This window comes from Coregonus lavaretus, assembly GCF_964263955.1.
Source record: "Coregonus lavaretus genome assembly, chromosome: 10".
NCBI lineage: Eukaryota > Metazoa > Chordata > Actinopteri > Salmoniformes > Salmonidae > Coregonus > Coregonus lavaretus.
The window spans coordinates 24817979-24828774 of record NC_139997.1 but is presented as its reverse complement, the minus strand read 5'-3'; the positions used below and the strand labels follow the sequence as shown (position 1 = coordinate 24828774).

Below are 10796 nucleotides of genomic sequence, written 5' to 3'. Positions count from 1 at the left end.
GACTGACTTTCAGATTCCACTGCTGGTTTAACAGCCGACTCTGCCTCTGGTTCCTGTTCCTGCTCCCCAGTGGGTTCCTGGGCAGGTCCAGTTTGGGGGACTGGTTCTGCTGGGTCATCTTTAGTGGGAGCATGAGTGGAGGTGGAGGCTGCTGTGGGAGTGGCCGGCTTCTGCTGTGGCGGCTGGTAGAACTGCTCTTCACACTCCCTGAGCTCTTGCTGGAACCAGCGGTTGTCCTCGCTCACGTAGCGCCTGAGGATGGGTGGCAGGGAGTCCATGCCCTGCATGACCTGGCCCATCTCGTCATCTGTGTCCTCTGTGGACAGAAATATCATGAATATAAACAACATCACAATGAACTAACTGATCACATTCAATAGTAACATAAACTAAGCAGCATACCCTGAAAAGACAAGCAAAACACACTAAAAAACATTATGTAAAAAAAAACACCTGTTCAGGCTATGAATTGGATATTCATAAATGTATTTATTTATATATCCAGAGCAACAGTTACAGTGTGCACAGATATAGCCGGTATCCAGTATAGGTGTGGCCAGATATATGTAAACAGCACTGTGACATGTTGACTTGCACATGTTGACACAAAAACATTTCCAACATTTCAGTCCAAAGTAATTTAGCTGAGCAGGACTGGCCTTATGTTTTTGGTCTCTGGTGTACATTGTTAGTTCAGTTTGTGGTCATACACACATCTTTCAAAAATGTAGGTGCTGGCCTAAGGAAGCATACTTGAAAAGAACAGAAAGGACTGCACACTGAATTTGCTCCCAATTACCACCTTTATGGACAACGTTTCGATCCAACACGGATCTTCGTCAGGTCAAACAGACTGAGTGCTCACTTCCCAATACACTGTAAATAAAAATGTTCACCTCGCATACATAGCTAGTTCCTCAGTGGAATGGGGAGTAGGGATACAGGTACCTGCGATGAGGTGAGACAATATGTGCTGGCGTTGGTCATGCCTCCGTACGAGTCCCTGACCAGCTCCTCCAAGGAGGACACGCTGACGATGACATCGTTGTACTTCATCCAGCGCTGGTTACCGTGGTCGTAGATATAGGCCCAGTAGTGGCCGGCCGAGGCTTGGCCCTCATGGAAGAGGACGGCATGAAGCCTGTACGGCACCTTCACACATCAAAACAAGAGAAACTTTCTGTATTGGCATGTGCACATTCAAACAAGAGATTAGGACTAGAAAAGTAAAGTTTTAGCACAAACCTACCGTTAATCATTATAGTCTCTTGTGACAGAGCGTTAACATAATGTCAAATCGAGTACCTGACAAGATGTGGTTCTGGGTTCCGAGATGAATCATTATGCAATGCTTGTGACACATGTTCAACCTGACAAAGTGATATTAGTGTATCACATGCTTTAACCTGACACGGACTGTCAGATAGATGAGAAAGAGGGATCTTACCTGTTATCCAAGCAGATGCCCTCCAGCGCTTGGCTGACCCTGTCGATGCTGGCCTTTAGCTCTGAGCACCGAGACACACAGATCAATGCAGTGCACCTGGGGCTGGGCTAGATACACACACACACACACTCTAGAGTAGACACTCTGGGATAACTGACTGACAGCTAGGGTAGGCTGTCTGCTCATGATACACCTACGAAAAACGATCACTCGATATATACAGTAAATGAGTATTACCACATACAGCTTCAAATCCTGTTTAAAAAGGTAAACATGCTCTCATGGAATCTAATTTCGCAATCACTACAGATATATCATAGAAATCAAGTGCTATTTGCATGTGAAAATGTCACGGGATGTATTAGATCCATTGTTCACATTTTTGTTGGTGCCACACTTTGCCAGTGCTATGCATATCTTACAGAGTGTGGCTGTAATGGACAAGAAAACATTTGAACATGAACCCAATTACAGAGAGGTTATCATTAGTGAATCCAGGTGTAAGTCACCGTACCGTTCATGTTGTTCTCCACCTCTGTCCTACACCGCTGCAGGCAGGTCTTGACGAAGCGCAGCTCCTCCTCGGTCACACTGTGGGGGGCGGGGTGGGGGGCGGGGTGAGGTGGGGTGTCCATGGGGGGTCTGCACTGGGTGAAGGGCTTGTAGATGGACGTCCTCTGGCTCGAGGGGGGCTGCTGCTGACAGGTGGAGCTGTCGGACGGGCCTGCGTCTCCTGGCTCCTGGCACTGACTGAGGAGACCCACAGAGGAAAGGCAGGATGTCAACAAATGGGGTTGGCATGCAAAAATACAGTGAAGACAGTGGGTGATATACTATAAATAGGCTAAAAGGTAAAACATTACAGGGGTGAATTGGTCAATCTCATATCAGAATAGAAATGGAATAAATATAAATCTATTTAATATTTCCCATCGTTTTTTTACTAGGAGTTTAAAATGTATTAATTTATTTTCAATTATCCCCTGAATTGACTGACTTCACATTGACATTCTAGGTAGGAACACATCACAGTGTTTACTCTCTCTTCAGCAGCTGGCACTGCAGTCACATTGAGTAATATGGAGTACCGGTAAGTCGTGACAGGACTAGATATTGTGTAAGCACTAGAAACCTCTACATGCACACATTGGGGTTGCTGCTGGGGGGGAGTGGGGGATGAGGCAGCCAGCCTCACGTCTTCAGCAGGGGACACACTGGTGTGCTTAGTGCAGGCGAACTCCAACATGTACTGTAACATGTCTGCAAGAGGATACTTTGTCAGCCCAGAGCCATAGTTTCTGTAGCTGGAAACAGAAGAAGACAAAGGTTGAAATGATGGTAAATTGGTTAAACAGATTTCATCCAAAACATTGTCAGTCATGATTCATGAGCAGGACATTTCCTACGTGAATCAAAATACTCATATTAGAGAAACACTGTGTGTATGTCAGTTTTTCTACTAACTAATGATTCATTCACTCTCAGTGGACACATTTGGATGTATCCATCCTGTTGCAGTCATCAGTGAATTCTTCAATAAAAAATGATTAGGTAAAAAGATCACAGTGGTCCTCCAAAATGTGTATTGATGTGTACCTGATGGGTCACACTGCTTTACAAACAGTAAGTTCAATAGTAAAATCACCATTCCAGTTTCTGCTGCAGGACCGTGAGCTACTCCTTCAGTCGCTTCACCTCTCCTGTCCTGTTGTGGGTCTGCTCATTGTTCTTGTGAAGGTATCTGTTCGCATACAGTAAACTTAGTTTACCACAACAAAAGTTTATTTGACTCGGATTCCCCAATTACAGTATCACCATTACAATGCAATACAATGCTTAGTCTACTGTAAATGAATGCTGATATTCAATATATAGACGAGTTTCTTTCCAAAACACGATAAATCCATTTTCAGAAATGTTGGTAAATTATCTTTTATTTAAAGAATTTATGAAAGAGATTGGTGTGTTTTTCACTATCTAATCATGGCATGGGGTTGTTCAATGACAGTTATGTATTTGTTTAAAATCTATCAATTGGTTTAATTTCAGAGAAACATAATCATGTTTTTTTGCAAAATGCTATATATTCACCTCACTCAAGAGAAATAAGTAGTACTGCTAGGTTTTACACAGTCAAATGTAACAAATAACTACATTTTCTATAAAGAACTGTATGACACATTTGTGACAAAAAACCAATACAAATCAATACAGTAATATGAGATCTGTGTGTAAAACACTTACATTTGACATTTTAGTCATTTAGCAGATGCTCCTATTCAGAGCGACTTACAGTTAGTGCATTCATCTTCAGGTAGCTATGTGAAACAACCACAACATACAGTATATCACAGTCAAATATACAGTATTCAAACAATTCATTCCAGCTAAACAAAGGATATATAGTGTTTTGCAAAAAAACACATTTTAATAGACACCTAAAGTCTATGAATGAAAAATCTGAGAACAGTAATATTTTAAACACATGAAGGTACCCATAACCAATCATTTCTGGTGAAAAAACACAAATGTGAAAAATGTGTGGATATAGTGTTTTGGAAATAAACTCTTCACATGAATATATATGTTTAGATACATATTAATACACATATACAGTACCAGTCAAAAGTTTGGACACAGCTACACATTCAAGGGTTTTTCTTTATTTTTTACATTGTAGAATAATAGTGAAGACATCAAAACTATGAAATAACACATATGGAATCTTGTAGTAACCAAAAAACTGTTAAACAAATCAAAACATATTTTCTATTTAAGATTCTTCAAATATCCCCCCTTTGCCTTGATAACGGCTTTGCACACTCTTGGCATTCTCTCAACCAGCTTCATGAGGTAGTCACCTGGAATGCATTTCAATTAACAGGTGTGCCATCTTAAAAGTTAAAATGTATTTCCTTCTTAATGAGTTTGAGCCAATCAGTTGTGTTGTGACAAGGTAGGGGGGTATACAGAAGATAGCCCTATTTGGTTAAAATACCAAGTCCATAATATGGCAAGAACAGCTCAAATAAGCAAAGAGAAACAACAGTCCATCATTACTTTAAGACATGAAGGTCAGTCAATACAGAACATTTCAAGAACTTTGAAAGTTTCTTCAAGTGCAGTCGTAAAAACCATCAAGCGCTATGATGAAACTGGCTGTCATGAGGACCACCACAGGAATGGAAGACCCAGAGTTACCTCTGCTGCAGAGGATAAGTTCATTAGAGTTACCAGCCTCAGAAATTGCAGCCCAAATAAATGCTTCACAGAGTTCAAGTAACAGACACATCTCAACATCAACTGTTCATAGGGGACTGTGTGAATCAGGCCTTCATGGTCGAATTGCTGCAAAGAAACCACTACTAAAGGACACCAATAATAAGAAGAGACCTGCTTGGGCCAAATTGGAGATTTTTGGTTCCAACCGCCGTGTCTTTGTGAGACGCGGTGTGGGTGAATGGATGATCTCCGCATGTGTATTTCCCACCATAAAGCATGGAGGAGGAGGTGTTATGGTACTTTGCTGGTGACACTGTCTGTGATTTATTTAGAATTCAAGGCACACTTAACCAGCATGGCTACCACAGCATTCTACAGCGATACGCCATCCCATCTGGTTTGCGCTTAGTGGGACTATCATTTTGTTTTTCAACAGGACAATGACCCAACACACCTCCAGGCTGTGTAAGGGCTATTGTACCAAGAAGGAGAGTGATGGAGTGCTGCATCAGATGACCTGGCCTCCACAATCCCCTGACCTCAACCCAATTGATGGTTTGGGATGAGTCGGACCGCAGAGTGAAGGAAAAGCAGCTAACAAGTGCTCAGCATTTGTGGGAACTCCTTCAAGACTGTTGGAAAAGCATTCCAGGTGAAGCTGGTTGAGAGAACGCCAAGAGTATGCAAAGCTGTCATCAAGGCGAAGGGTAGCTATTTGAAGAATTTCAAATATAAAATAAGTTTTGTTTTGTTTAACACTTTTGTTTACTACATGATTCCATATCTGTTATTTCATAGTTTTGATGTCTTCATTATTATTCTACAATGTAAAAAATAATACAAATAAAGAAAAACCCTTGAATGAGTAGGTGTGTCCAAACCTTTGACTGGTAGTGTACATAGTTTTAGCTTTTTCACAAATGAATATCAAGCAGCTCACCTGTCCATAGAAATGATTTGTGGGAACTCCAGTTTCTTGTGAATCTTCTCTGGGCGTCCTAACGACTGGTTGAACTCAAACCTGGACAGTTCAAAGGTCAACACTGGTGGTAACTTTGAGAACCATCTCTGGAACCGAGAGAATTCACATCCACATTAATATTACCATATACATTTATATTTATATCTATATTACATTAACATTTAGATTTATTTGGCTTAACATTCACAACATCTTTCAAAGTAAACATAAAGCTAGGAATTTGGTATGCTCACCTCGCTGCCAGATGAAATGGTTTGATCTGAATGTAGGGCTTCAATCTCCCCCTCTACCATGGCACCTTCCAGACATTCATCCAAGTTATTGAAACCTTTCACTTGTAAGGGGTACTGGCCAAACTGCTCGATGTTGGATAAGGTATTGCCTAAACATGGTCAAACATCAATGTGAATTGACAGAAAAAATACTGATGTCATTAGAAGGGTCAGGAGTTTTTCTTCACGATGGGACCTCAGCAGGAAAATCTCTGGGGCCTAGTTAAAGGCTATAACAGGTTTTGACAAGAGTCATAGCCCTTGATAGCGAAAAGAGTCATAGCCTTAAAAATATAGTTTTTCCTGATCAGGTCATGTGATCAGGAAATACGAGGCCCTACAGTATGTATAACCAAAATCAAATGTCCATTCTATACTTACCCTTATGTGTTCTCTCTGCCACAAAAGTCCCATAGAAAAGCTGAACCATTAGGTTTCCTTTTCATCTTCCAGGCTGCTAAAGATAAGATGTCACTTTCATACCTCAAGCAACTCAATATCTGATAATAGTGGTACAGGATTTTATGGAATGTCACATACAGTAGCTGAACCAACTACCCAAAAAGAATACTGTAGCTATGGAATCTTAGTTACCAATGACAATATGTACTGTAAGTGCTCTCGTACAGCACTGCCTGTTAGGGATCAAATCCTTGACTTCACTCACATCCTAGAATGAACACATCTGAAATGACCATACATGAATACACAGTAGTTGTTGTAAAGTCGTGTCAATGACCCAAGTGTCTGTGTGGTGTGTGTGTGTGTGTGTATGCATTGACATGAGTGTGTGTGTGTGTGTGTGTGTGTGCGTACATGTACCTGTTGGGCCTCACTGGATCTGAAAGCATCTCTCAAAAGCTCTACGGCAGCAGAGGGGTCCAAGAACCTGCGAGTGGAGCACACCATGAGAGCAAAGATACAGCGCAGCTCCTGCATGAAGGCTATGTTCCTCTTGTCCTGAGAAGGCTTCTCTCACTTCACAGAGCTGCACTCGAAAACCTGCGTAACACTTTACTGATAGCCAGTTTTCAACAATATCTCTATACGCAAAGGGATTGTTCAGTCCATATTACTTTCATGAGCCAATATAAATTATTTAAAATGTATATACATTTTTATAACATTTACTTATAAATGGTTTATCAATGCTTATTCAAGGAAGTTACTATATAGTGTTACACACCATCTTTTTGCACACTCTATAACCCTCTAGTCTAGTTTCCCCTCTAACACCAGCCAGCCTTCCCCTGACTCTTCAGCCTCTGGGATCCAAAGGTCCCCTACTCTGTTCCTCAGGGCTCCTGGCCCTCCATTGGACACTCACCGAGTGGCTCTTACACTTCTCCAGGATTCGCTCAGACAGGCAGTAGTTGAGTACCAATCTGCGTAACACGGGCAGGTGGAACAGGGACTGAAACAACAAAGATGAGATTGGTCAGCATTCCTTAACACCGTCTTTTCATGTGTAAAATGTAACTGTCGAGGATATTTATGGAGGTTTTAACACACAAGAGTCACAGTTAAGCAAACTAAAGAAAATGCCACTGAGAATAATATAACTTTACCGTGTGATACGGAGAGATGGTGATTTTCCTCTCATAACAAGACAAATCAATGTGATTGTTTTCTATTTATATTAGTTAGTGACAAGATGCTTCATTGATGTTGGCGAGCTGTAGTGTGTTTTATTGCTGTAGTGTGTCTTAACTGTGTACCATATACAATACAAAATAATGTAGCCTTACGTGCAGTTACGAAGCGACAACAATATACCTGAGTTGTTGATCGCATTAGGCCTATGTGTCTTCTCAACTTTCTAGTTTCCCAGAAACCCAATTACAGCTTATCACAATCTTACTGTAAAGCGTACCACACAAGATACCACAGAAATATGAGTACACAGCCACATGAGGTCATTTAGTGAGTCTCAAACTTTCTATGAGCAAATTGTGATGAAAAAAGGTCAAATAAAAGCTCAAACAAGCAACAGAAAATGTCATCAGGGTTTGCTAAAGAAAAGGTTGGATTTAGATCTATTTCAAACAACTTCCCAGCCACTCAAAATGTGTGCATGCATTCCTATCCCCTGATGATATTTCCTCTGGGTTTTTAGTGCTTTAATCGATGTGACGCATATCTGAATGAAATTAAGGCAAATGAGCGTTCCCATCCGGCCTAATCTACCGATATAAACTAATTTCAGTCCAGGCTGCAGAGTTCATCGCCTGCTCTATCATCACAACACTGCACTATTTAATTACCCTTGCAGTCTATCAATATCAATGAAGGCTTGAATTTCAGCGAGGCCACCTGATAGGCCCGGCTAAATTCGGTCTGGAATGGACTCTTAATAGAATTAGAGCAGCAAGAAGCTTTAGCGTTTGGAAAGTAAAAAGCCCACCACTGCACTTCATCTTTCCTCATCCTCCTGGTATTACCGATAACTCAATTATCACAATATGGCTTGATTGTGTTGCAACAGGTTGAAAATAAATGTTCTGAAATGTTTGGTTTCAGTTGAGAGAGCAGGGGGAGAAGTCAGGTAATATCTCGACAGAAGTCGACATCGTTCAGCAAATTGGATGCAAACAAACATGTGTTTGGGGCCTTCTCTCCTAGTTGTAATATTTTTGAACCAATTCACACGAAAAGTCTTGAAAGGTTTCAGAAAACAGAGAGAAGTTGTAAACATGGCCACCATATATACACCAATTAGGAGGTGGTGTAGAAAGTAAATGTCGTATTACAGAGACCAGAGGAGTCCTAGGGATTCTGCAGACCAACGCAAAATTCGAATGCAACCTTTACTGTACGATATCAACCTTGGTAACGGTCTCCAGAGGCTTCAAATTAAGGTTTGCAATTAACAACTCCCCAAAATTCCAAACTTGTGAACCATATAACCTTTACATAATGCAAATGCTTGTTAACAGCCAAGGGACGAAGCTTATAGGAAACAAAAACAGGTGTGTGAGAGACAGAGAGACAGAAAGAGAGAGAGAGAGTCACAGCCAGGGCCTGACTGGTGATATGTGCTTGGCCCTCCTATGTTGAACATAATAAACAGCTCTCTATCCACCGGATGTGTACCAAACTCACTAAAAGTGGCAGTGATAAAGCCTCTCTTGAAAAAGCCAAACCTTGACCCGGAAAATATAAAAAACTATCGGCCTATATCGAATCTTCCATTCCTCTCAAAAATTTTAGAAAAAGCTGTTGCGCAGCAACTCACTGCCTTTCTGAAGACAAACAATGTATACGAAATGCTTCAGTCTGGTTTTAGACCCCATCATAGCACTGAGACTGCACTTGTGAAGGTGGTAAATGACCTTTTAATGGCGTCAGACCGAGGCTCTGCATCTGTCCTCGTGCTACTAGACCTTAGTGCTGCCTTTGACACCATCGATCACCACATTCTTTTGGAGAGACTGGAAACCCAAATTGGTCTACACGGACAAGTTCTGGCCTGGTTTAGATCTTACCTGTCGGAAAGATATCAGTTTGTCTCTGTGAATGGTCTGTCCTCCGACAAATCAACTGTACATTTCGGTGTTCCTCAAGGTTCCGTTTTAGGACCACTATTGTTTTCACTATATATTTTACCTCTTGGGGATGTTATTCGAAAACATAATGTTAACTTTCACTGCTATGCGGATGACACACAGCTGTACATTTCAATGAAACATGGTGAAGCCCCAAAATTGCCCTCGCTAGAAGCCTGTGTTTCAGACATAAGGAAGTGGATGGCTGAAAACTTTCTACTTTTAAACTCGGACAAAACAGAGATGCTTGTTCTAGGTCCCAAGAAACAAAGAGATCTTCTGTTAAATCTGACAATTCATCTTGATGGTTGTAAAGTCGTCTCAAATAAAACTGTGAAGGACCTCGGCGTTACTCTTGACCCTGATCTCTCTTTTGACGAACATATCAAGACTGTTTCAAGGACAGCTTTTTTCCATCTACGTAACATTGCAAAAATCAGAAATTTTCTGTCCAAAAATGATGCAGAAAAATTAATCAATGCATTTGTTACTTCTAGGTTAGACTACTGCAATGCTCTACTTTCCGGCTACCCGGATAAAGCACTAAATAAACTTCAGTTAGTGCTAAATACGGCTGCTAGAATCCTGACTAGAACCAAGAAATTTGATCATATTACTCCAGTGCTAGCTTCCCTACACTGGCTTCCTGTTAAGGCAAGGGCTGATTTCAAGGTTTTACTGTTAACCTATAAAGCGTTACATGGGCTTGCTCCTACCTATCTTTCCGAGTTGGTCCTGCCGTACATACCAATACGTACGCTACGGTCACAAGACGCAGGCCTCCTAATTGTCCCTAGAATTTCTAAGCAAACAGCGGGAGGCAGGGCTTTCTCCTATAGATCTCCATTTTTATGGAACAGTCTGCCTACCCATGTGAGAGACGCAGACTCGGTCTCAACCTTTAAGTCTTTACTGAAGACTTATCTCTTCAGTAGGTCATATGATTGAGTGTAGTCTGGCCCAGGAGTGTGAAGGTGAACGGAAAGGCTCTGGAGCAACGAACAGCCCTTGCTGTCTCTGCCAGGCCGGTTCCCCTCTCTCCACTGGGGTTCTCTGCCTCTAACCCTGTTACAGGGGCTGAGTCACTGGCTTGCTGGTGCTCTTTCATGCCGTCCCTAGGAGGGGTGCGTCACTTGAGTGGGTTGAGTTACTGACGTGATCTTCCTGTCTGGGTTGGCGCCCCCCCTTGGTTTGTGCTGTGGTGGAGACCTCTGTCGGCTATACTCGGCCTTGTCTCAGGATTGTAAGTTGGTGGTTGAGGATATCCCTCTAGTGGTGCGGGGGCTGTGCTTTGGCAGAGTGGGTGGGGTTATATCCTTCCTGTTTGG

General features: G+C 41.8%; 1 pseudogene across 1 annotated transcript in view; it reads right to left on the bottom strand.

Annotated features, from left to right (window-relative positions):
* LOC311136270 (ubiquitin carboxyl-terminal hydrolase 28-like) overlaps positions 1-10796 on the bottom strand; it is a 45092-nt pseudogene that overhangs the window by 17058 nt on the left and 17238 nt on the right. Inside the window, exons 6-18 of the transcript XR_014615424.1 lie at positions 7251-7337; positions 6746-6883; positions 6518-6593; positions 6417-6423; positions 6305-6380; positions 5885-6033; positions 5610-5737; positions 3093-3188; positions 2580-2751; positions 1962-2197; positions 1448-1508; positions 949-1162; positions 8-314 (exon numbers count right to left, since the gene is read on the bottom strand). The product of XR_014615424.1 is annotated as a ubiquitin carboxyl-terminal hydrolase 28-like (transcript). The remainder of the gene's footprint in view (positions 1-7; positions 315-948; positions 1163-1447; positions 1509-1961; positions 2198-2579; positions 2752-3092; positions 3189-5609; positions 5738-5884; positions 6034-6304; positions 6381-6416; positions 6424-6517; positions 6594-6745; positions 6884-7250; positions 7338-10796) is intronic.